At 35.3% G+C, this 22,142-nt stretch overlaps 1 protein-coding gene across 5 annotated transcripts in view; it reads left to right on the top strand.

Annotated features, from left to right (window-relative positions):
* LOC149806976 (uncharacterized) overlaps positions 1-22,142 on the top strand; it is a 76,876-nt gene that overhangs the window by 31,667 nt on the left and 23,067 nt on the right. For all 5 annotated transcript variants that reach the window (XM_089960350.1, XM_089960342.1, XM_089960336.1 and 2 more), the window contains one exon: positions 7,062-7,335. The gene's annotated coding sequence lies outside the window, so the exon portion shown is untranslated. The remainder of the gene's footprint in view (positions 1-7,061; positions 7,336-22,142) is intronic.

Genomic DNA, 22,142 nt, shown 5'->3' on the forward strand with positions numbered 1-22,142 from the left:
AACAAATAATCTCTTAAGAGATTTTTGTGTTGCCTCAGTCGCTGTAAAAATTGTTTCGGTTGGTTCGACTATTGCTTTAAATAACTGTTCTGTACCCTCTGTAAATTCTAAGCGAGCATCCTGGCGTTATTGCAGCTGTTGTTTCACAGAATCACGTACTGGAAGATACTTCCTAAAGCATCCAGTCGTTGTCGAGCTACTTTAGCTGTATGAAATTCCATGATAGGCGCAGAATCACTCATTATTATTATTACAACAACGATTTAATTACAGATCACTAAGTCAGCGGATATACAAGGGTTTAATGCATATCCAGTAACCTAACGTAATTTTTTCAGCTACAGTAAAAAATTACCAAGATCTCAATTTGAACCACAGCTTAGACATTACCGGGGCCAAGTGACTGTGCTAAAACTACCATGATATTATTAACACGCAGTGATTTTCACAACACGGTCACATGGCTCAACTCGCAAACTGGCTAGAATTTACTGGTAAAATCGATTATTGTATATTTGCTGGAGAAATATACCTGTTACATTAAATAAAAACACTTGAGAAATAAATTACACGATTGAAATACATGGTGTATGTTTAACGGCTGTCTGTCTATTCAGTAAGAGTATGCTCCTTTAAATTATTTCATCGTATATTCGTAAGTGTGACAACGGCCGAAGTAGTAAATGCGTTCAGACAAACTTTCGATCGACAAGTGAAAACGATTTCATGAGTTCGAATCCAGAAAACGAAAAACGCGATATAGACATATTATGAGCGTGGCGATAAATAATGTTATAAAGTGGGGGAACCCGCGATGAATCGAAAAAAGACGAGATATACTTAAATTCGTAATTCTAAAAAAGTAAGAGGTGCAACTTATCTGGCCCTAGACTGATCCACAAAGGGCGTTTATTTTAAAGCGCCTGGGATTCAATTTGGGAGAAGGGCGTGCTTGACTACAAATAAATGAAACTAAAATTCAGCCAGGACAGCCCTCTGAATCTCTAAAATTTCGCTTCGTACTTAGCAATTTACCAGAAGGTGTGTTCACGCACAGTGGAAAAAGAAAAATGGAAAAAGAAAAATACCCTTAAAAAATCCAACAATTGCAATGAAGAAAGAAAAATATAACAATTACTTAATATTTAAGAGATATCTAATATCAATCACCCGTGTCGCGGACATTTCCTTTTGCTATTTTCTTAAGTATCAGATTTTAGTATGGTGGCTCTGAGAGTCTCGTATAAATTTAGATCATTCGCGGGAATTATTTTTGATTCTTGTTGATAGAAACGTCTGATTATACAATGGAGGTTTTATTGAATGGGTAACAAACATTTGTCGTCCGCCCTTTTTTTTTGTTGGTCGGTCCACCTCCTTCTGCTGATAAGGTTTCTAGACCCGAACGGGAATTAAACATTGGAATAGTTTTTTTTCTATTCAGTCTAAGTTTTCTACTCTCCAACATCAATTATGTGGCGTATTCGTTTTGAATACTACAAATTCAACGTTTGAGTACTATCAAATACACACTGTTGGAGTGCTATCCAACACCCAATTTGTTTTGTATAAAATATCCAACGTTGAAAGCGCCGAGGCTAGTTAGATACTAGTTTTGCACTGTTCGTAGTCAGTTAATTGCATTTATCTTAATTAATCCCTGACAAACGTGATCCAATGCTGGGTCAAATGCACTTAAAAGGACTGTTATTCACCATATGATTTGCATTCTTTATATATATATATATATATATATATATATATATATATATATATATATATATATATATATATATATATATATATATATATATATATATATATATATATATTATCTATCTCAGTTTTTTCCTTCATACCACCGGTCGGTAGATTAAGACACCCTTGACTCTCCTGACTGATCTTGCTCCAATGACCTACGACGACTTGACATGTACCAGGAAGTCAGATTTTACCAGCATTCTCGAAATAAAGCTCAATGGTTCTAATTCATCCTCATATTGTCAAGTTGTATTCAGAACAGGTGACACGATCTAGCTTTACCAAGGTGTCACTCTAGAACGAGGACATAATTAAGGAGATATGTTGGAATCAATTTTCGTACGGTAGCACCAATCTTAAAACCGATGATCACTCGAGAACTGTATAATTTAAGAGAATCAGCTTTGATGCACAAAAGACTCCCAATCGTACTCAGCGACAAACATGGTACTAAAGAAGCCTTCATGAAAGCAGGAAAAACGAAATGTATTTCATCAAACTGGAAGACACCTCACTCTTCTAACCAGGGCTCACTTCTTCCTCTGGGGCCCCGAGTGGCCGAGTGGTCTAAAGCGCTCTTCGTTACGGATCACTGCCATCTCACCTCTGTCTGCGGCGGTTCGAGTCTAAGATTCAGCCAATGTGGGCATGTGAGAAAGCTTGCCAGTAGCTTCTCGTGGGTTGGTGGTTCTTTCCGGGGTTTTCCGGGTTCTTCCTCCACCATTAATACTGGCCGCCATGTATAGCCTATCGTGTGCTGAAAAATGGCGTTAAACCCCACAACAACAACAACAACAACAACAACTTCTTCCTCTACACCAAAGTAAAGACAAAACAGATAGAGACATCTAAAATTATTCCATCCTCAAAGTAACGTTCAGAGAAAATAATACAAATATAAAAGAAGAGCAGCTAACTGAATATTTTACATTTATTATTAAAAAATGAAAACTGATGAATCGAGATTCTTGCGAATGTTCCATGTCATAATTTGAGTGATTTGTCATAGCACCCGTCGATGATAACGATGCAATGGTCACAATGGGTATAGTTTCATCCTGTGCTATTTTTGACAACCTCAGCAGCTATCGAATTGAAAATCGAAATGACAAAGTAAACATTACATTGATCTGAATAACAGTTACTTCTACCAGAAAGTCGAAATTCTCAACACAAATCTAGGAGCCTATTCCAGAGTGGCTAGCGTCAAGTATTTCTTATATTCAGTGTTCAGTGAAGTGGATTTGTACATTAATAAAGGACTGGTGAGAAGCAGCATGATCACTTACCCTTACCGATAGTGCCTTGAAACTATCTTGATATACGGAAACGAAGACAAGAAATCATATCTGACTTCTTACGTCGTCTTGATGAATGACACGTTGGACAAGTTCAACAACGCATCGTATTATGGATGAAGATGTAGTGCACACTATTAATTTTAACAACCTCCAAAAGGAAAATCATACAAGGACGTTGTTTAGAACTGATGGATCATTTGCATTTGGACATGTCGTTGCAAGCGAAGCATCTGTTGAATTGAGTGGGTGCAAGCCTGGCGCCGAATTGAAGTAGAACCAAGTTCCGTATTATGGCTAATGCTAACGAGTACAAAACGAGAATGGAAGAAACCAGACTCTGCGTGAGACGTGTGGAGTACTCACCTAAAGTGGGAAACGACATTATTTAAACTTAGCAGAAGGACCTTCAAGTACCGTCTACGAAGAGTGGAAACAAAAACCGATAATATTGCCTCTGGACACGGAACCAAGAGAGAAGATCATTTTTCCAAATACACCAAAACGTTTGCTTTTAGGTATCGACAGTAATAAAGCCTTAATGGAACTATCGATCAAAGTCATTTCGATTTCAGACACTTCAACGTATCTACGTCAGTCGAGATAACTAGCAATTATGTACCATACCGTTTGAAGCTAACCTTGCCCAAAAATATTACTTGAAATCTTGCTAGCTGTTTTAAGCCACAGGACTGTTAGGTACCAACAGCAGCCACTGAAGGTCGTACGAAAATTATGCAGGAGGACAGGCTTTGTGGGAATTTCATTTTCCTCCAAACCAAAGCAGGAACGAGGGATATTTCCATCCTACATCGTGTGAAACATCAGTTTGCGCTAGCTCTGGCGAACACAGTGAGCGTCATCTTGTATATATAATTCGACAAAGCTATGGAGACCAACATTTTGACAGAGCGATCGTAGACTGTTAGAGAAAGAATGATGGAGCTGGGTCCTATGGAGAAGAGGATGTTTTCTGTTTTAAACACCAGTCACAAATCACAAGTGAAGAGAACATTAAAGCACTCATGATGTCGATATAACTGGAACAAGAACAACATTGAGTCTCATGGTTGACTTGCGATGTCGCTGAGACAATCGCTGGTCTATCAAGCTAACCTTGTCATTACTGTCAAATCGAACATGCTAGTAAGAAATACGATAAATATTCGATGATGAATTCTGAAGAGTATCTGGAAAATGCATGAACTGTCATCTCAAAGGGTAAAAGTTTGAAAGTGGTATAAAGACAGGCTTGACTATTTCTACTTCTGTGGACTTAACTGGAGACAAAACGCTTCGAAACTTTTTTGCAACAGAGTAGGAGTCTACCCATTCAGCCACGTACTTGATATATAATTTAAATGAAGAAGTCAAGTGTGAACTAGCGAATTATCTTTACTCGTCAAAATTAGTCATATCTGGGAATTTTATTACCTTCTGACTTACAGTTTGTACACAGCTTCCTTTAGTCCAGTGTTGTTTAGTGAAGATGAAACTTCGACCTCAAAATCTAGACACGTTCAAGCAGATGTCATCAGTATGGTCGACAGTGATCGCTCAAAAGGCCATTGGGCACTTTCCCAATAACCACAGTGTCAAATATTGAGAATTCCTATAGGTTGCACGTCTGAAAGATAACATTGTCGACTTTATGAGAATAAATGCTTTATCAATTCAGTTCAACAATGTGCTATTTCAAGGATAAGATTCCGTTGTATATGGACCATATTTTGCGTATTTTGTCCATCAGCACAGTCTTTTATTTCCTTCAGAACAGCCAGTGACTTCTTTTAATTGTGTGTACTCTAAAAACGCAGATGAAAATGGAAAGGTATTCTTGATTCTAATGACTATCTATTTTCCTTGGATGAGGCACGCAACGAGCATCACTAGCACAATGATGCTGTATTAGACCATTTGATATCTAGTCTCACTTCACAACGTTTTCAATTTCGTAAATACGTTCATTTTTAATTTGTCAGTTAATATTCATGTTTGAATTCTATAAGCCTCTTCCTTTTCTTAAAAATGCACATTTAGAAAGATAAATGGTTTTGATTTATTTTTTGAACAAACGAATTATACTGAAATGTTCCTTTATTCTCTCTGTCAATCTTGTTAACGTCTGAGTATCAAATTAGAAGTACGTTTTGCTTTCTACTTCACCTGCGTCCTTCTCACAGATAAAGCGATGTGTTCGCCAGTCGACACGGCAAGGAAGACAAGAATAAGCAGAAAAACGCAAGATAAACCAAGTCAGACCTTAGTACATATAGAATAAGGAGCTCCATCCAGAGAGAAGTTTATTCTGTTCGGTCTTTACCTATTTCATTTTTTTCAAACAACTTGTCCTACGTTGGAGAACGATGTTGTAAAGGACAAGAAAAAATGGTAGCAAGAAAAGACGAAACCAACACGGGTGCAAAACAATGACACTTATTTAAGTTTGTCAAAGACGCATCTCCAATATATCGTTGCATCTGTGGCGAAGGTTCCATGACCATCCCATCAGCGTAGAAGTAGGGCTCCAAGACTGAAGACGGAATATGAAAAATCAACAAAAACAGCAGCAACAACAGCAAGAATGATAACCACTTCACCCATAGTCCATGGAGTAGAAGATTGCGAAAGTGAGGACAATTTTCCCCACTCCTCTCTACCTGTCTCCATTACTTCCTTTGTTGGAGATATATGGAGCAGAATATATGCTGCCTGCGAAGCTGGGCCCGGGAGGTGAGGACACTAGGTGTCTAAACTATTCAACACGGCCCTTGTCAAGGCCACGCGAGTCTCTCGAAAAGAGAGCCACTATTCAAAATATTGCTACTGTATTTGTTTGCATATTTGCTTATGTATATATATGTCTATCATCACAACCCAACTAAAACTTAAAACAAACACTGCATGTATGTGATAGTATACGTATGTGTGTATATTGTGTATATAAACACACGTACTCTTCCCTGGCTTGCGTGTGTAGTATGTTTGTACGAGTATATTGTGTCTACGATGTAAAGGACCTCAATATTTCCATATGTCTCGAACTTTGCTTTAATTAATTTTTTTTCCCAATGGTATGACATCGATTTCTCAGGTTGAAATGCATTTCTTCTTCTAACGCTTTGCAACGGAAAGGAAGGAGCATTTTTCCACATTCATGAATTTACAAATAAAATTTATTACAATATGTTATTGATGAAAAGCTCGAAAATCTGTGGCCCTACCCCTCAACATTCATTTGCCTGTGTCCATGTGCTATGAAGTCCAGGCTTCTTCATCATATGTGTTAGGAATTTCTACCGTAGACGTGTCTTACAGCCCATATGCAATATAGGTATAGGGAATTGGAAGTAGAAAAGTAGCATAGGTAATTACAATCTCGACAATTCGATATAATATGTTTCATTTACAAGATAGAATACTGCCCAACACTTTAGCTACGTGGAAATATACGTCCCAAGAATACCTCGTAATTTTAGTGCTTACCATATAGAAAGACCGAAGAAATAATTTCCAAGTTAGTTTAAGTGTTTCACGTATCATACTTGTCATATTTAAAGTTGAATACGTCGAATAATCTGATGGTGACAATGATGGTCTCACAACTAAATATAGCTCCGATTCAACGTGAAAAATTGTATCAGTTCTAACTGTAAAGAATGTGGAATCACGTGCATTTGATAACTAAAACTAATTGGCTCATTTATACAGACATCAATCGAAATTTTGCTTTGTTCGAAAACAATATTCTGTTTAGATTTGTATTGAAAAATATATCTTTAATTTTTTGTCACGATATTGTTTTATTTTCCCATAAAGTAGTACAGTCAGTATGCACACTTTGACTGAGTCTTCTTTCACTGAAATTAGACTATATAATTTAGTTTTATGTCCGAGCCCAAAATCCTCATCCTATATTTACAATGTTTGGTCCTAAATATAGTGTCGCTCCAATTGAAATATTTCTGCATTTGACTTTTGAAAACACCATTGTGATTCCAGGATAGAGGCCAAAAGTCGTCCTTTCTGGAGATGGTCACAACATGAGCAACCTATGTACCATGTTTGGTGAATTTCAAGGAATAGTTGATGAGGAGGTGTGATTAACAACAAACGGACTGTCTGAGAAACAACTGGTTCTACCAGCTGGACTTTGATACCGGTGACAACCAGACTGATACAGTTATATCCACTGTTCTTTGATGAAGGACACCTGTGCGAATTGCTACATGTAAACAGTCAGCTTTGCATTTGTTGCGAAACACAAGCTTAGGCGGTAAGACTCATCACATGTTCTCTCTATATTAGTGAAATATAGCTTGCTAGATAAGCACAAATACTACTACTACTACTAATAATAATCATAATCATAATCATAATAATAATAATAATATAGTATTATACTTAGACAGGACCACATGGTTAGCACGAAAAAATCTTATCTGAACAATAGTGCGACATTATCTCTTCATACTATAATTGTATTTTAGCGGCTTGCATTCCAAATATGATTGCTTTGCATAATACTAAATAGAAAACCTCAAAAGTGGAATTTTTTACAATTGAATTTTCTACGATTTTTCATTCATTTTAATATTATTGTAACAACTCAAGTTTTTATAACCTTTTCCAAAGCAGAATGTGTAGTAGATGAACGCTACAATACATTCTACATTACATAAATACTCAGTGATCCTTTTATATTCAATGCTGGTGGGTTAAGTAATATTGCACATTAAATCGCTTAAGCTAAAAATCCTCTTCTACGCTTCACGTCCATACCTCAACAACAAGCATTACTGCTGGGAATGTCATGAACTTTGAGATCAGGTGACATGAACTTTACCCAATCGGCAGACCATGTTAGGCAAAGCAAACGTTATGCACGACACGGTTTAGTAGTAAAAGGGTGAGAGTTTTAAAGGATTTAATCCAATGGATCAGTAGAGGAGGGATTGTACTTTCCGTCTGGATACAAAAAGGTTAGTCTAATTTATTAATTAGTGGCAAGCGGCACTTTAATTCGACTGAATTACAAAGACAACCATCCAGCAGGAATCATGTTTTCACCAAGTTGTTCTCCATTACCAGTCATGTCAGGAAAAAGGCTGAGAACAAATTGTTGATCTATACTTATACGTTTAGCTTGTTCATACTGCACTGGTGGGGTGTAGCGGCTCAGGCCAGTTTTGATTGTCTCCCGCTGCAACGTTAGTCGCCCTCACATACTGGAGCTTCATGTAAAGGTTGAGTACAATTTCCATGTGTCTGAATTGATTATTGTACAAGTATGATATATAAACGTATATACCTGATAATATATAACGATGGATAAATATGAATTATACACAGTTTATAATGTGCAACACATTTCTAGTTACATCCGGGAGAGTGACTGAAACACTATGCTCGGACTTTTCTCTGTTGCAAAAGATTGTTCTGCGTAGTTAATCTATTTTTTCGAGCAATACCAATCAATATCATATTGTCCCATATCGAAATGTTATGATAATTAATGTTTACATCCGTCAAATGTTTTTAAAAGTTGGTGTAGTAATAATGTCTCCATTATTTAACCCTGCTTTAATGTTTCGTCATAGATTCTGTATAGAAAAGCTCACAAATAACAATGTGAATCTGGTCTCAAAACATATATATTTTGCCATATATATATATATATATATATATATATATATATATATATATATATATATATATATATATATATATATATATGGAAAATTGTTGTTCCGTCCTCCATGAGTGTCAGTGATGTAACTAAAGTCATGAACTTTCTTTTCAATCGTATAAGGACGAGAGAAGTTAGTTCAAAAAGGACTTTGAGGGCAAATGAGATTTAACTCGTTTGAAAACTCCTTTCCTGTGTATTTCTTTCATACCTTAATTTCAATTTTGACTAAGTACCTTGAAGATTAAGTTTTGCTACTTGACAAACCTTTGACAAAATATATTTCAATCTGATTTAAAGCAGATACGTATTCGAAAATGTTAACCTAAAATCCTCATTTGAAGGAGTTTCTGTTTTAAAACCTTCAGTGATCCATGGAGAATCTATCCAAATATCAGCTGAAAAGGACTAAAATCAAATAAACCGATTGCCAAACAGCAAACAACAGTAAATGAACACCCTCATCCCAAACCTTTCCTGTATCAAACAATATGACCGAATCATATTCTTCAATGTTTGATGGAATGTTTCCATGACTGTCAGGGTGTTAGGCAGAATATTTAAATTGTGTGATGCCTAATTCACGTATATCTTGCTGGAAACTTCCAGACATGAAGTTGTACCTTTCATCAAACTGTACACATTTTGGGAAGGCCGAAAAGAGAGAAATAACTTTATCAAAGCTGTTACAATAGTTTTCATTTTAATATGTCTCAAATGAATTACTTCTGGAAGTCCTGTTGATGCACACATTATGGCCAGAAAGTACTGGTTGCTTGACTTGGTCTTAGGTAAGGGACTACAACTATTCGGTTAAAAGGATGATCCCGATTCAGTGAAAAGTTACAAGTAGACATTTGGTGTTGTCTGATTGGAATTTTCTACCTTTCACAAGTACGACAAGATCTACAGTATCTAGACACATCAATTTTGAATGTTGGCCAATATAAATCATTCCAGATCTTTTGGCGAGTCTTATTGAATTTTAAAGGACCAGCAACGTAAGAGTCATGGACTAGTCTAGGAAATTCCTGTTGATATGGCTTCAGAACAACAATGTGATGGCTTGCTGACACTAGACACAAGTGGGTACCTCTGGTGTCTTTAATTTATCATAATGACCCGATATTTCGTAAACTAAGAGACTTTGACTTGTGTGTATTCACTTTTACTAATAGCTCTCTGAAACAAACAGGAGATCTCAGGACCTTGTACCTGCTCGATAACGAGTAAATGTAATTTTTCAACCTTGATTAGAATAGATAGCAAGAATAGTAAAATGAGGATCACTGTGATCAATGCCTACTGACTAATAAATACAAGGATCAATGATAACCCTATGAAAAGACTGACCAATAGATGTGTCAGCTAAAAGAATAATTCCTGATCAATATGATTTTTAAGAGCCTTTTTGACATAGCTTTGCACAAGGAGGATAGCAGTCAGGGATTTCACTCATAATAGCAGCAACCGTTTGATCCATTGAAGATTTATCAGTTACATGTGGATTAACTACGGTCTTATTTCGGGCTGGGTGCTTGCCTAGTACTAGATGAATAGCATCAATAGCTAAAGAAGTTGCTGCTTCAATATTTACATGTCCTGAGGTAATGTCTGTTGCGAAAGTGACACACTGGTGAGAACATTAACAGCTCCACGCTATACTCCCTGAATAAGAACACTTTCATCGGAAGAAGAGTTTTCGGAGAAAGGCATGATAATAAAAATATTCTAAGAAGTTCATGTGCCCGCTAATATTTGAATAGGGAAATGCTTCACAGAATCAAAATATACGTGACATAGAACCTTCAGACATGAATGTTTCATAAGTCGCCATAATAGAATAAGACTGACGGTTGTTTGTCAGAACAAATATATCGCTTTAACGCGATATCGTGACATTGACCTATTTGAATAAAAGAACATTTGGAATAAATCTGTCTTTATAATGTGTTTTTTTTTTGTTGCAACCATTAGCAATTCGAAATGGCCTGCCAATTCATTTTATAATAAATGTACATAGAAAGAGATAAGGACTCCTAAAGAGTCATACCAGACCTTTCATTAATAAAGTTTTTTGCCGGACTGGGATTTGGAAGTACTTGTATGAGAATAACATGACCTTTCACCACACAAATCTACTGAGATAAGGACTTACTGACAAAAGAAACTGTGTTCATTAGGGAATAATCATCAGCCGTATGCGCAGCATCTTCTAACGTTTCCACGTTTTGTGTATTAATATAAGTCTAACATCACTACTGTTGCAATTCGTAAACATTTCAATTAATATGAACCGTCTGGTGTTATCGTAATTATTATTAACATTCATATTTGAACGTGACCTATCAAGTGCTTATTCTTTTCCCTTGTTAATTCGACATGGGTTTGTCCTGTTTATTGTATACCATTCCTAAACCTTTGACGAAATGCCTCCGGTACCAACTTATAGCCCATCAAGATATATTCCTTATCTACATCATAATCAGTACTCTGATGTAGTGACAGAGAAGTACAGACTTCGCGAGTTTTGCCAATAATTACATTTTGTAATAATACAGTTCAATAATTTCTTGGCCATTTCAATGTTTCAGCAATTTTCTCAAAGTAAAGAAATTATATATCTGCTTTTTTCTGAAATGGGGGTACTATTCTAATATTTTAGTAACACTAAAGCCTGAACTTGTATGTAAATATGTGTGTATTTTTTAAATCTAGGTTGCATTTCCCTTGCTTCTCTCTTTCTCTCCCCTCCCCCTCTCTGCATTTTGCTCTCTCTCTCTTCTCACTTCTATATGCATCTGTATTTGGGTTCTCTCTCTATAACTGTATTTGCCTCTCCTCTATCTCTGAATTTGCATTTCTTTCTCTTCTGTCTGAATGTATTTGTTTCTCTCTCTTTCTAAATTTGCCTCTCATTTTCCTCTCCATTAATGTGCATTACCATTATTTCTTGCTGAATTGGAAGCTTTCTTAATTCCAATTCCATCTGCCTTTTAGCTCTAATTCCTTCAATTTCGTATCAAAGATATAGACTGACGTACCGACCAAGCCCAAACCACTAATACCCACATTTTCCTTTCAGACCAAGTAGAGAATGAAAATATTCTTTATTTCTTGCTTTGTTAAAGATTTTAGAGTTGCAGAAAGATCATAATGTCTGGCATGCTCCTGCAACTCATCCTTTTTGATATACTCTAACCCATTCTGGGTGGGATTTATCTCATAAAGTTTTACGTGCTTGAGTCAAGCTATAATACGCTATGTGCTAAGATCAAACTTAAAAACACATTTCAGGTACTGTTTACTGGAAACACAACCGTTGGAAAACTAGTAAGATCTAATGCTGGAAAGCACAGTGGTCCGGATCGTGAGCTAAAATATGAACGAGATAATCCTGTTGACATTACAGAGGTCAGCACGATTCTGATCAACTGCTCAATTGCACAGAGATACACGTAGTAGTAGTGGAAATACAAATGATCGTTTTTGACCTAATGTTCCCATGTCTTGCTAGTGTAAATAACACAAAGGCAAATAATATATTATCCAGCTATTACTGAAAGTCTGATTTCTAGTATCATATTGACACCGACGGATACGTCTGGGCAACATATATATTTAAATAACGAGTAGGCACGTATTATCTGCATATTAAACACATAAAAATATGTGCACATATATATTGAAAAGAGTCAAAGATTGTTGGTGGATTTTTTGGAAACGTAATTTTAAAATTGCTGAAAATATACCAGCTATAGCATAAAAAGTTGCCTCCTCGCAACTGATGATATTACACGTTTAAAATGCGCGTTGCATCAGCTGCTGCTACAACAGCTGGCCAGATACTCAAAGATAATATAAAATATACACCTGAACCATTAGCAGACGAAATTAAGCAGGCTATTAATGTCGCTCCGTGGCGAGGAAATTATTAGAAACGTGTGCAAAAAAGGCAACAATATCACGACTTGACATTCCTGCTTTTTAACAAACGTTTTGGGTAAACTAAAACAATACGTATGTTGACACTAGATTGTTTTGATTTACTAAGCCAATCAATGACACAACAACATAATTTGAATATGTTGACGTTTTTGGTGGTATTACTTATGACTAGAATACACATGTTTAGCGAACAATAAACACGCGTAATGAGGATGTTTATTAGCTGCTGTATAAAGCTTTTATCGCGGTACAGTGAAGATTGATAATAAATGATGTTCCACCTGTGACAATTGTTGCTGATGCAAACGCAGCTCTTATAAATAATGTCTGGAGATTGTTTCACGATGCACGTTACCAACTGGTTAAGATAAAACTAATAATACTGAATTGCATCTGCCAATGGCGAGTACCATATTTTTACATATCATCTCAAGTTCTGTTTTTTCCTGAGACGTAAACAAAGGTTTCAGAGATATCAAGTACCCAGTTATTCTCAATCGAACTGAAATAAATAAATACATGCATTGTTGTGATCGCGCGTTAGAAGTCCAGATTGTAAGAGTTTGCTATGTTTAATTTCTCCCTGTACATGCCAATGAACATGCCTTCAAACACCAAACAATTTGAATTTGAACCATCACTTGCAGCCTAGACAAGAACAATTTATTTTGAAGAAAATGTTTTTTATAGGCAAATGCTTCGAGCTGGATTAACCAAGCATTCATTGTCATTAACATCAGCGCCAAATGAGTAGTTTCCAAGACAGTTGTCCGTTGCTGTCTACACTGTAATAATGCAGACTTTAATAGCATAGTAGTTGACAACATGAAAGTCAAGATAAATCACGTGAAAATAAACTCTGGACAATATCTAGATCATGACCTGAATGTGACTTTAATCCAACAACACTAAGCACATCTCGAACAAATAAAATGCTCATGGAAGCTATGCAGAAATGCAAGGACGCCGATAGCTGCTCCGAGATTTCCATAGAAGAGTTAAGAACACCATAATCAAGCTTTCATTTGGATGTTTTCCCTGCTGTGGAATATTATACATATGCATTTGTGACAACAAACAGGTACTTAGCTTGAATCAATTTTGTCAAAAAACAAGCTTCAAAGCTACATAAGCACAAAAATGTTGTTGTTCATGTCATCTGCTCAGGAACCTGAGCTAGCTAAGCAAGGCGGATTTCTTGTGCTTACTTTCGCATAGATGGCAATAATTGTTTTACGAAAGACAATACATGTATTTGTGATGCTAGATATCGCAATTGCATCTTGGGCACTATCCGGAGCAACAGTAAAAGTTGCTGAAGGCCGTAGCTTGCCGTACTAGCCCTGGTATAAAAATTATAACATTTTCTCTAGCAAATAAAATAATGTCTTGCACACAATACTGACTGAGATTAACAGAAGGGCAAGTAAATAAATAACAGCAGAAGATGCTATAGTATACAGCTTAGTCAATCATTGTCATGGCTACACAAGGTAATGCTGAAGAAAATAGCTGAAGTCAAGGGCATTATACTTAATGTATCCACGACTCAGCAAGGCAAGATGGTTTATTGATCCGTAAAATTTAATGGGGTTTTGGAAGAATTCTACAACTGCCAGGAACTAATCGTGGTATTGGCAAAAGAAGCAGAGGGCCTGCCATTGCTAGGAACAAAACAATAGAGAATAGCACACCACGTAGTAATTTAGAAATATATGATATGCTACCATATGTCCCGTCAATTATTTGTTTTTTCCCATGTACGAACTGTCAAAACAGAACTCTCATAGTCACACTGCGTAGTATTGTACAGCAACTATTACTTTGATAGCTTTGGTCTGCCATCATGCGGCATTATCATAAAGTATATTCACAAACAAAACATTCTTCTAGTTACCAAATTAAACCTCTTGGGTCATCAGTGTATAGTTACTGCTGGATGATGTTGATTAAACAAAGATCAGCTGGCGAAAGCTTTCTTGATTTTAGTGCTCAATTTAATCAAATACCAACACACAACAACAATTTAGCAGCAATACGTTGTATATGACCCTAGGTATAATGAATATTAACTTACTTAAGGTAAATAACGCCTAGGAAAAGGCGGCTGGACACTTCTTGGTAAAAAAAATACACAGACCATTGGAACCCATTTGATCAGCACCTGGAAAAATGATATTCCAGGACAAGAGCCATACAACCAAAAGGACACCATTGCAATGCGGCATGGTCTTTGTTACCGCAATAATGAGCATGATAAAGCAGGTTGTGATAAAAATTGTAGCTGAGCTGCCTAGGATTCCTTCACAGAAAGTTTGACCAAGAACAAAATATAAACTTGATATTGGAGCGCATGCGCTCTTTGATGAATTACACAAGCCAAAACCAGTTTCAGCGAAGAAAAGTAGCAGCAAATGCAGTCGGTGATATTTTGGCAGATGTTATCGTTGACATGTGCGCTGTGCCAGACAATAATAATGGATACAAAATTTTATTAAATATTATTGATATAAAGAGCAGATTTGCTTGGTCAATACAAATAAAAACAAAATGGGCAGCACGATAGTAGATGTATTTCATAAACTTATTTCCAGCAGCGAGCGTGAAACAAAATAAATTATGAGCATATTATGGTGTTGAGTTTGTTAAGGAGAAATTTGGAACTCTTTATCAGAGAAATAATATTGAAAGACATGCAACAGGAAATGAAGGCAAACAGTTATTGCTGAGGGAACTAGAATAATAAAAAAAACATGTACATGCATTTTACTTAAAACAGCATACCTCATTATGTCCAGTATTAGTAGCTGATTACAACAGCACAATACATTCTACGCTAACAAAATGCCACCTGAAGAAACTATAGAAAATCCAGAAATGTACAACGAAAATCTTTCTCAGCGACACAAGTTTAAAGCTGGTGGCAGAATTAGGATATCGGTAACAACAAATATTTAAGAAACGATACAAGCCAGACTGGACAGAAGAAGTATTTATTCCTGATAAGGTTCAGTTTACCATACCTGTTATCTACACGCTAAATGATCTGCGTGGAGAAAAAATACAGTGATACTTTTAGACGCAGGAACTACAAACAACTGTACGGGATATTTTCTGGATAGAAGAGATTATAAAACCAAAAGATAAACAACCTTTGGTAATATGGCGTGACTACACCGACGTGCTTACTAGCATAGCATATTTCCCAATATTCTAAATAATATCATAATTATTTTTCATATTGTGCATGTACCTTATAGCACGTGATTGGTTTGCTTAACGCAGCATTTTAAGTAGATTCATCGTGATAAATATCTTTGCCGATATAAAATCAAATTTGGTAGATTGTAATCGTCCAGGTATTTTGACTGGCAGTAAGTCATTGACACTCGTTAAAGTATTTCGAACTCATCTGGCGATAGATCAAAGTTTGTTTTTTGTTTGTTTGCTAGATGACACTTAACATTATATCGTCCAGTTGTTGGCCTTCCATAGTGATTGTTATCATTTGAGCCAATATTTTCTTCATCTTCATCATACTGACAAACCACTAAAGTAACAGTATCATCATTTTGTTTTATTACTGCTTCATACTTGTTGGTTACTGTTACCGTTTATTCGCAATACAAATTTTATAAAATATTTGGCAAGTTCTCCATCATTGCATATGGTTTTCTCCAAATAATTTAAATAATGTCATTTGTTGAAAATGAGCCGTAAAATCAAAAGATTATTTTTGGAAACAAGATCATTGACAAAACAATGTTAGACTACGAAATAAAACTTGCTTTTACGCGGCCATCAGAAGAGATAAATATTTTCTTTAAAATTAAAGAAGATTATGGTGATTATGTTTTATTGTCACTAAAAGAAGACTGGATAATTTGCAGAAAGTAAAATAATAGAGTTATCCAAATCATGATGAAGGACGTGCATTGTTTTATGGATGAGCTAAAATAATAATTACACATTAAAATGTTGGATTTGATTCGTAATGATTATATTGGTCGTCTACGGTAAACTGAAATTCTTTTTTCATATTGTAGTTGTTCAATGTGGCTGTTTTTTATGCTCTATCGCTACAGCATTTTACCGATCTTGGTTTTATTCCAATATTTTTACTAGCCGCTGACATTGAGGAGCATGCCTCCCCGTTGTCTGTTTCAAGATTTTGTGCTCAAACCGGTGGCGCCGGGCAAATATTTCTGCCACCGCCAGAGTCACAGTGGCTGTTATCAGCTTGTGCAAGAACGTCGTTACTTCTTTGCAGTTTGTGCAACAACGTCAAACTTTTCAAGCTTATTATCTGTCCCGGTGCTCTTGTTGTGACAATAACCTTACCGGGTTCAGTAGCGCCGTTGAACGTTAAATAAAATGATGTGAGTAAACATTTTTTGTGGTGTAATGTGTACAAAGATACACACAAGAAGATAAGCCATATTGTTAAATGACCCAACAACCTTTGTGTGCATACATTACGAATAATACCAGCTTTGTTAGCTTCATATTCGTTGAATCATTCGATGTACCAGTATATCAGTGACAAATTAAAAGATAATTTAGACAAGCAATTAGAGAAATAGATAAAGTGTATATTAAGATTGCCATGGGAATAGAATCACCATTTGATGGGTTTGACAAAACCATTGTTATAAGTGATTATCAACAGTTTAATACTATTGTTTCAAGCAATCAAGCACAGGTGATGCTACTCCTAATAATAAACCACGCAATAAACCACCACCACAGAGGACTGAAGACAATTGTGCAGCACAATGTAATATTTACCAAAATTAATACCTATGATGACGGTGCATTTTTGATGAGGTAATGATCGAACTGTACATCATAGCTAAATCAAAGATTATACTGGAAGACAGTGATATGAATAAATAATAAACAAAATTCAAGCATAAGATAGAAAAAAGAGATAGATTACATACACCCTTGATCGTGGTTGGTATATCTAGGAATCAGTTAGATTATTATCTCGTTATCGAAATATATTTGTCTAGCTTTGCTGATTTGCCACCACGAGCAAACGCACCTTAATGTTGCGCTAATATACAAAGACAAAAAAACAATGCTTAATGTAGCTGTGAGATCTGCCTTGCATAGACCAGCAAAACTTGTATATCAAAATATTTGTAAATGAACTTAATTTCATAGAAATAATATTCCCAGTTGCTGAGAAAGATATTCCTTAGTTTGAAGAAGAAAAAAAACAGTATCGATAAATATCTTTGGCGTAACAGAAAATGAGAATATTTACCCGTAATACATCAGCAAGCAAGCAAGGAAACAATATATTTCCTTATTAAATCATTAGGTCTGGATCAAAAACTTTCATCGATTTGCTGGTAAGCAGTATAACCAAAAAGTTGCATTGTATCGTTTCCCTTGTTTTGTTTGATGTTGTGCTAGTTCTTTTTATAAAACACTTGCTGTATTTTCCTTATTTCCTCTTATAATTGCCAGGTATGCCCCACATCATCTCTATTATAAATCCCCAATAAATGGAAATTTCTCTTTATTTTTGTGTTTCGTAATTTTGTGCAATCCAATCTGATGTGCGCTTATGTATCTAGTAGAGATGCTAGTAAGGAAAATATCTTAGAATTTTGTTTTTGTGTTGGAGTATCATTATCGAGCATGTAGTGGGAGTGGAATCCAGCGCGCATTTGCGACGCCACCGTTCCCTACAGTGGTTCTAAAATGTTCCCTTTTCTATTAGGTATTGATCTCTCATGCTTGCATTTGGAATTTTTCCATCAAATTTCCAGCTGTTTTTTGAGTAAATGTATTTTTCATTTGTGTAGTGTTATAACGTTAATATTCTTCTCCTTTGGTCGACTGTAAGGATGGAATTTTTCCATCAAATTTCCAGCTGTTTTTGGAGTAAATGTATTTTTAATTTGTGTAGTGTTATAACGTCTATATTCTTCTCCTTTGGACGACTGTGGTCTTCCATCCACAGCATAGCATTGTTTGTACTATAACTCTTAATGCTAATAAATAACATTTCTTTATTAGCAATGTTGTCTATGTGTAATAATTGTTTTGCTTTAAAATTATCCAGTTCGTTTAATTTTCTTGCTATAATTTCTCTCACTTCTGTAATTATGTTGTTGCAATATATTTGTATTAGCAGTGAAACACATTTTATAGTGTGCATTTTGGAAGAATTCGTATTAAGTGCCTTCATATGGCTACTTCTCCTGTCAGTCATATGTGATGCATGGTAATTTTGATAGTCTACTTGAGCACGTTGAAGGACCAGCACAAGATCAAGAATAATCTTCTTTAAAAAAGAAGAAAAAAGAAGAAAAAGAAACGAAAATGCAGAACCATGCGCAATGTAGCGTGGTTTATAAAGTTGTCTACTCAGCTGATGAACAATATTATATCCTAGTAAAATTATATCGCGGAGAAAATCCTGCAAACTGGTTTCTAGCAAATCTGAAATAAGATGCTAGCAAAACAGAGATCATAATTTTAAACATCACGCTTATGCAGCCACTCAAAGCAGAAGAAGTAAACAATTTTTAAAGAGTGGTAGATTGTTTTATCTGTGGCAACAAGCTGCTTGATGATACAGTCAGGAATTATTTTCTTGTTACGGCAAAATATTGTGGTGCCCCGATTTATAATTAAAACTTGTATTACAAGTATCTAAGTTGTTTTCCTGTGTTTTACCCATAATCGAAGCCGATATGACTCACATGTGATGCAGTTGGCAATCAAGATACATGTGAAACAATGGACATGATAAAGTGTATTCCAAACCACATGAAAATATATATTTCGTTCGCTATTGGCATTTTCAAAAAGAATTTTGAGTTTCATGGAGAGTATTTAGTTTATGGCAGCGTCGCTTGAACAGCTAACCAAAGTCCTGAACAGCCTTCCAGCCCTGAATAACCATTTCCGTCTGGAAGATGCTTTTTTGACAAAATAGTATTTACCCTTATCATTATATGGATAGCTGGGGTAGATTTGCTGAAACAACATCACCAGCAAAAGAATATTTTTATTCCTGTATTAGTCTACAAGAAATAATAGTGGGTATTCACATCCAGATTTTATTTGCTAAAGTTTCGGTTTTAAAAGCCTAGGTGATTATCTTTATTTACGTATTGATGTTCCGTTGCTCGCTATTTCTTGATCCAGCATGGCACTACTCTGCTACAGGTTTATCATGGAACGCCACGTTAAGAATCAGCGGAATAGATCTACAGCTACTAAAACAAAACATGAACTTTTTATTCTGTCAGAAAAGTATACGTATTTGGGATCTCAATGAGAATGAAAGAGCATATTAAGGCAAATAACAAATATTAATCTGAGGTTAATCAATTTCAGCCATTATCATACATCATCTCTCTTTAAGCAAATAATTTTTATAGCCATGCTAGGTTACAATCGTTGTCCTATGGAAGTGTCATGTGGTTTGACTCCAATAGGTTTCTAAAAGAATACCTACAAATGTTGTTAGTAATTTTTGAGGTAGGTCCTCTTGACTATCCTGCTGATTTGCATAATGACTACAAGTTTGCATCAAAGACAATGATGATATACTATCGCCGACCAACAGGAGGAAATAATACATATTATTGGAAAAAAGCACTGTGGAGAAGCTGGTGCCAAACATTCATAGTGAAAGACGTAATGTTCTTCACGTAGAAAGCTTGATACAATGTCTTAATGCAGGAATTAATTCTGAGAATCGTCTACATGGTACACAAATGTAAGTAGAAGCCGTGGTTTAAAATCTATATTGCTTTCAACACAATTGAAATAGAAGTAGCAAAAACGATTAAAAAAATAAATAAAACGTCTTTAAGCTAATGAACATTGCTATATTTGGATAACAACCATGAAAATATCAGAAAGAGAGTCAACGTTGAGATTGTGAATGCTTTAGAACAAAGAGTCATGCTTGTCGCTGATGGTAAGTTTGTGTCAATAAAATATAGAATGAGAATCTAGCTGCGATGCACAAAAGAAAGATAAAGTTAAAGGTAAATAAGCCTATCTATGCTGGTACTGTTTTTGATTTATCAAAGCATCTGATGTGTGATTATCATCACAATTACATCAAACAATGTTTTGACCAAACTGAACTGCTATTTATTGACACTGAGTCTCTATGTTATAACATAAGCACATATAATATTTACGGTGATATTTATGCTGATCCTTGAATATTTAATCGGCCAGATTACCCAAAAAGATTCTAGGCCACTTAAAGGTAATACGTAAGTGTAATATAAAACAAATTTTGTTCCAATACAATAGTTTATCGGGTTAAAGAGCAGAGCAAAATGTATTATATTAATACAGAAGATAATAAAGAAAACAAGTGTACCGAATGAATAAAGACAAGGTTATAGGCGATGAAGATTATAAAAACGCACTTGAAAGAGAAAAACACCAAGCTGAGATGAGAGTAATCATATCGGATCAACACCAGCTTGTGAAAAATGATGGTGTTACATTTGGTGTATATTCATGTGATGATAAATGTGTTTGTTATAACGGTATATACACATTTGCCGACAGCTCAACGCTGCAGAGGCTTATTGCCCGTCAGCTGATAAAGATCTGTTGCATGAGCTTCGGTTATTATAAAATTTTGTGTGATACATAGACAAAATACTTTATAGTTTTGTGTGTCACATAGTTAAGATATCTTAAAATTTTGTGTGATACATGCAAATAAAATATCTTGATCAGGGTAGTAGTGGTCATATGAAATGAGGTATGAGAGTAATTTCTTACTCCACAAATATGAGCCATAGATCTCTAGAAATACTGAAACAATTGTAAAACCGGAACAGCTGAACCATTCATTGTGTGTGAAAACAACCTTGAAATGAATCCATCATAATAAATGTGTCGAGTATGCAAAGACAGTAGAGGATATGATATCTGTAATGTAAAAACGATCGCCATGTATTATCAGGACCAAAAGGCCTTACACCAAAAATCCAAAACGTATATACAGGTACAGATGTAATATTCAATGTAACACAATGGTAAATTATACAATATTTCAATGTATTGTGAACAAAACAAATATTCTGATACCTTTATCAATAATTTACGCAGTTTTGACCAGCTGTAAGGTATTTCTTGATTATAGCAGATATCATTTTCTAATTTGTTTATATAAGATATGTAAAAATCGCAAGCAATCATATCAAAACTCTATGATATATTAATCCTTTTAAAAGTAGCTTGTAGTCTTTACTAGACATCGTTTAAAAGTTGACAATTTACCGTCTAAATTTATATTTCAGAATCCATGCAATGTCATTTATAATTATGTCTGCAGCATTTATTTATTAGTATCATATAGTTGTACTTTGACTTGATATTTTAATAAATATATTTGCTTTGTCACTAACTTTCAAAGTAAATAAAAATCATTCGTTAATTAAATA

This window comes from Sinohyriopsis cumingii, chromosome 1, assembly GCF_028554795.1.
Source record: "Sinohyriopsis cumingii isolate HCF-2022 chromosome 1, ASM2855479v2, whole genome shotgun sequence".
Lineage (NCBI taxonomy): Eukaryota > Metazoa > Mollusca > Bivalvia > Unionida > Unionidae > Sinohyriopsis > Sinohyriopsis cumingii.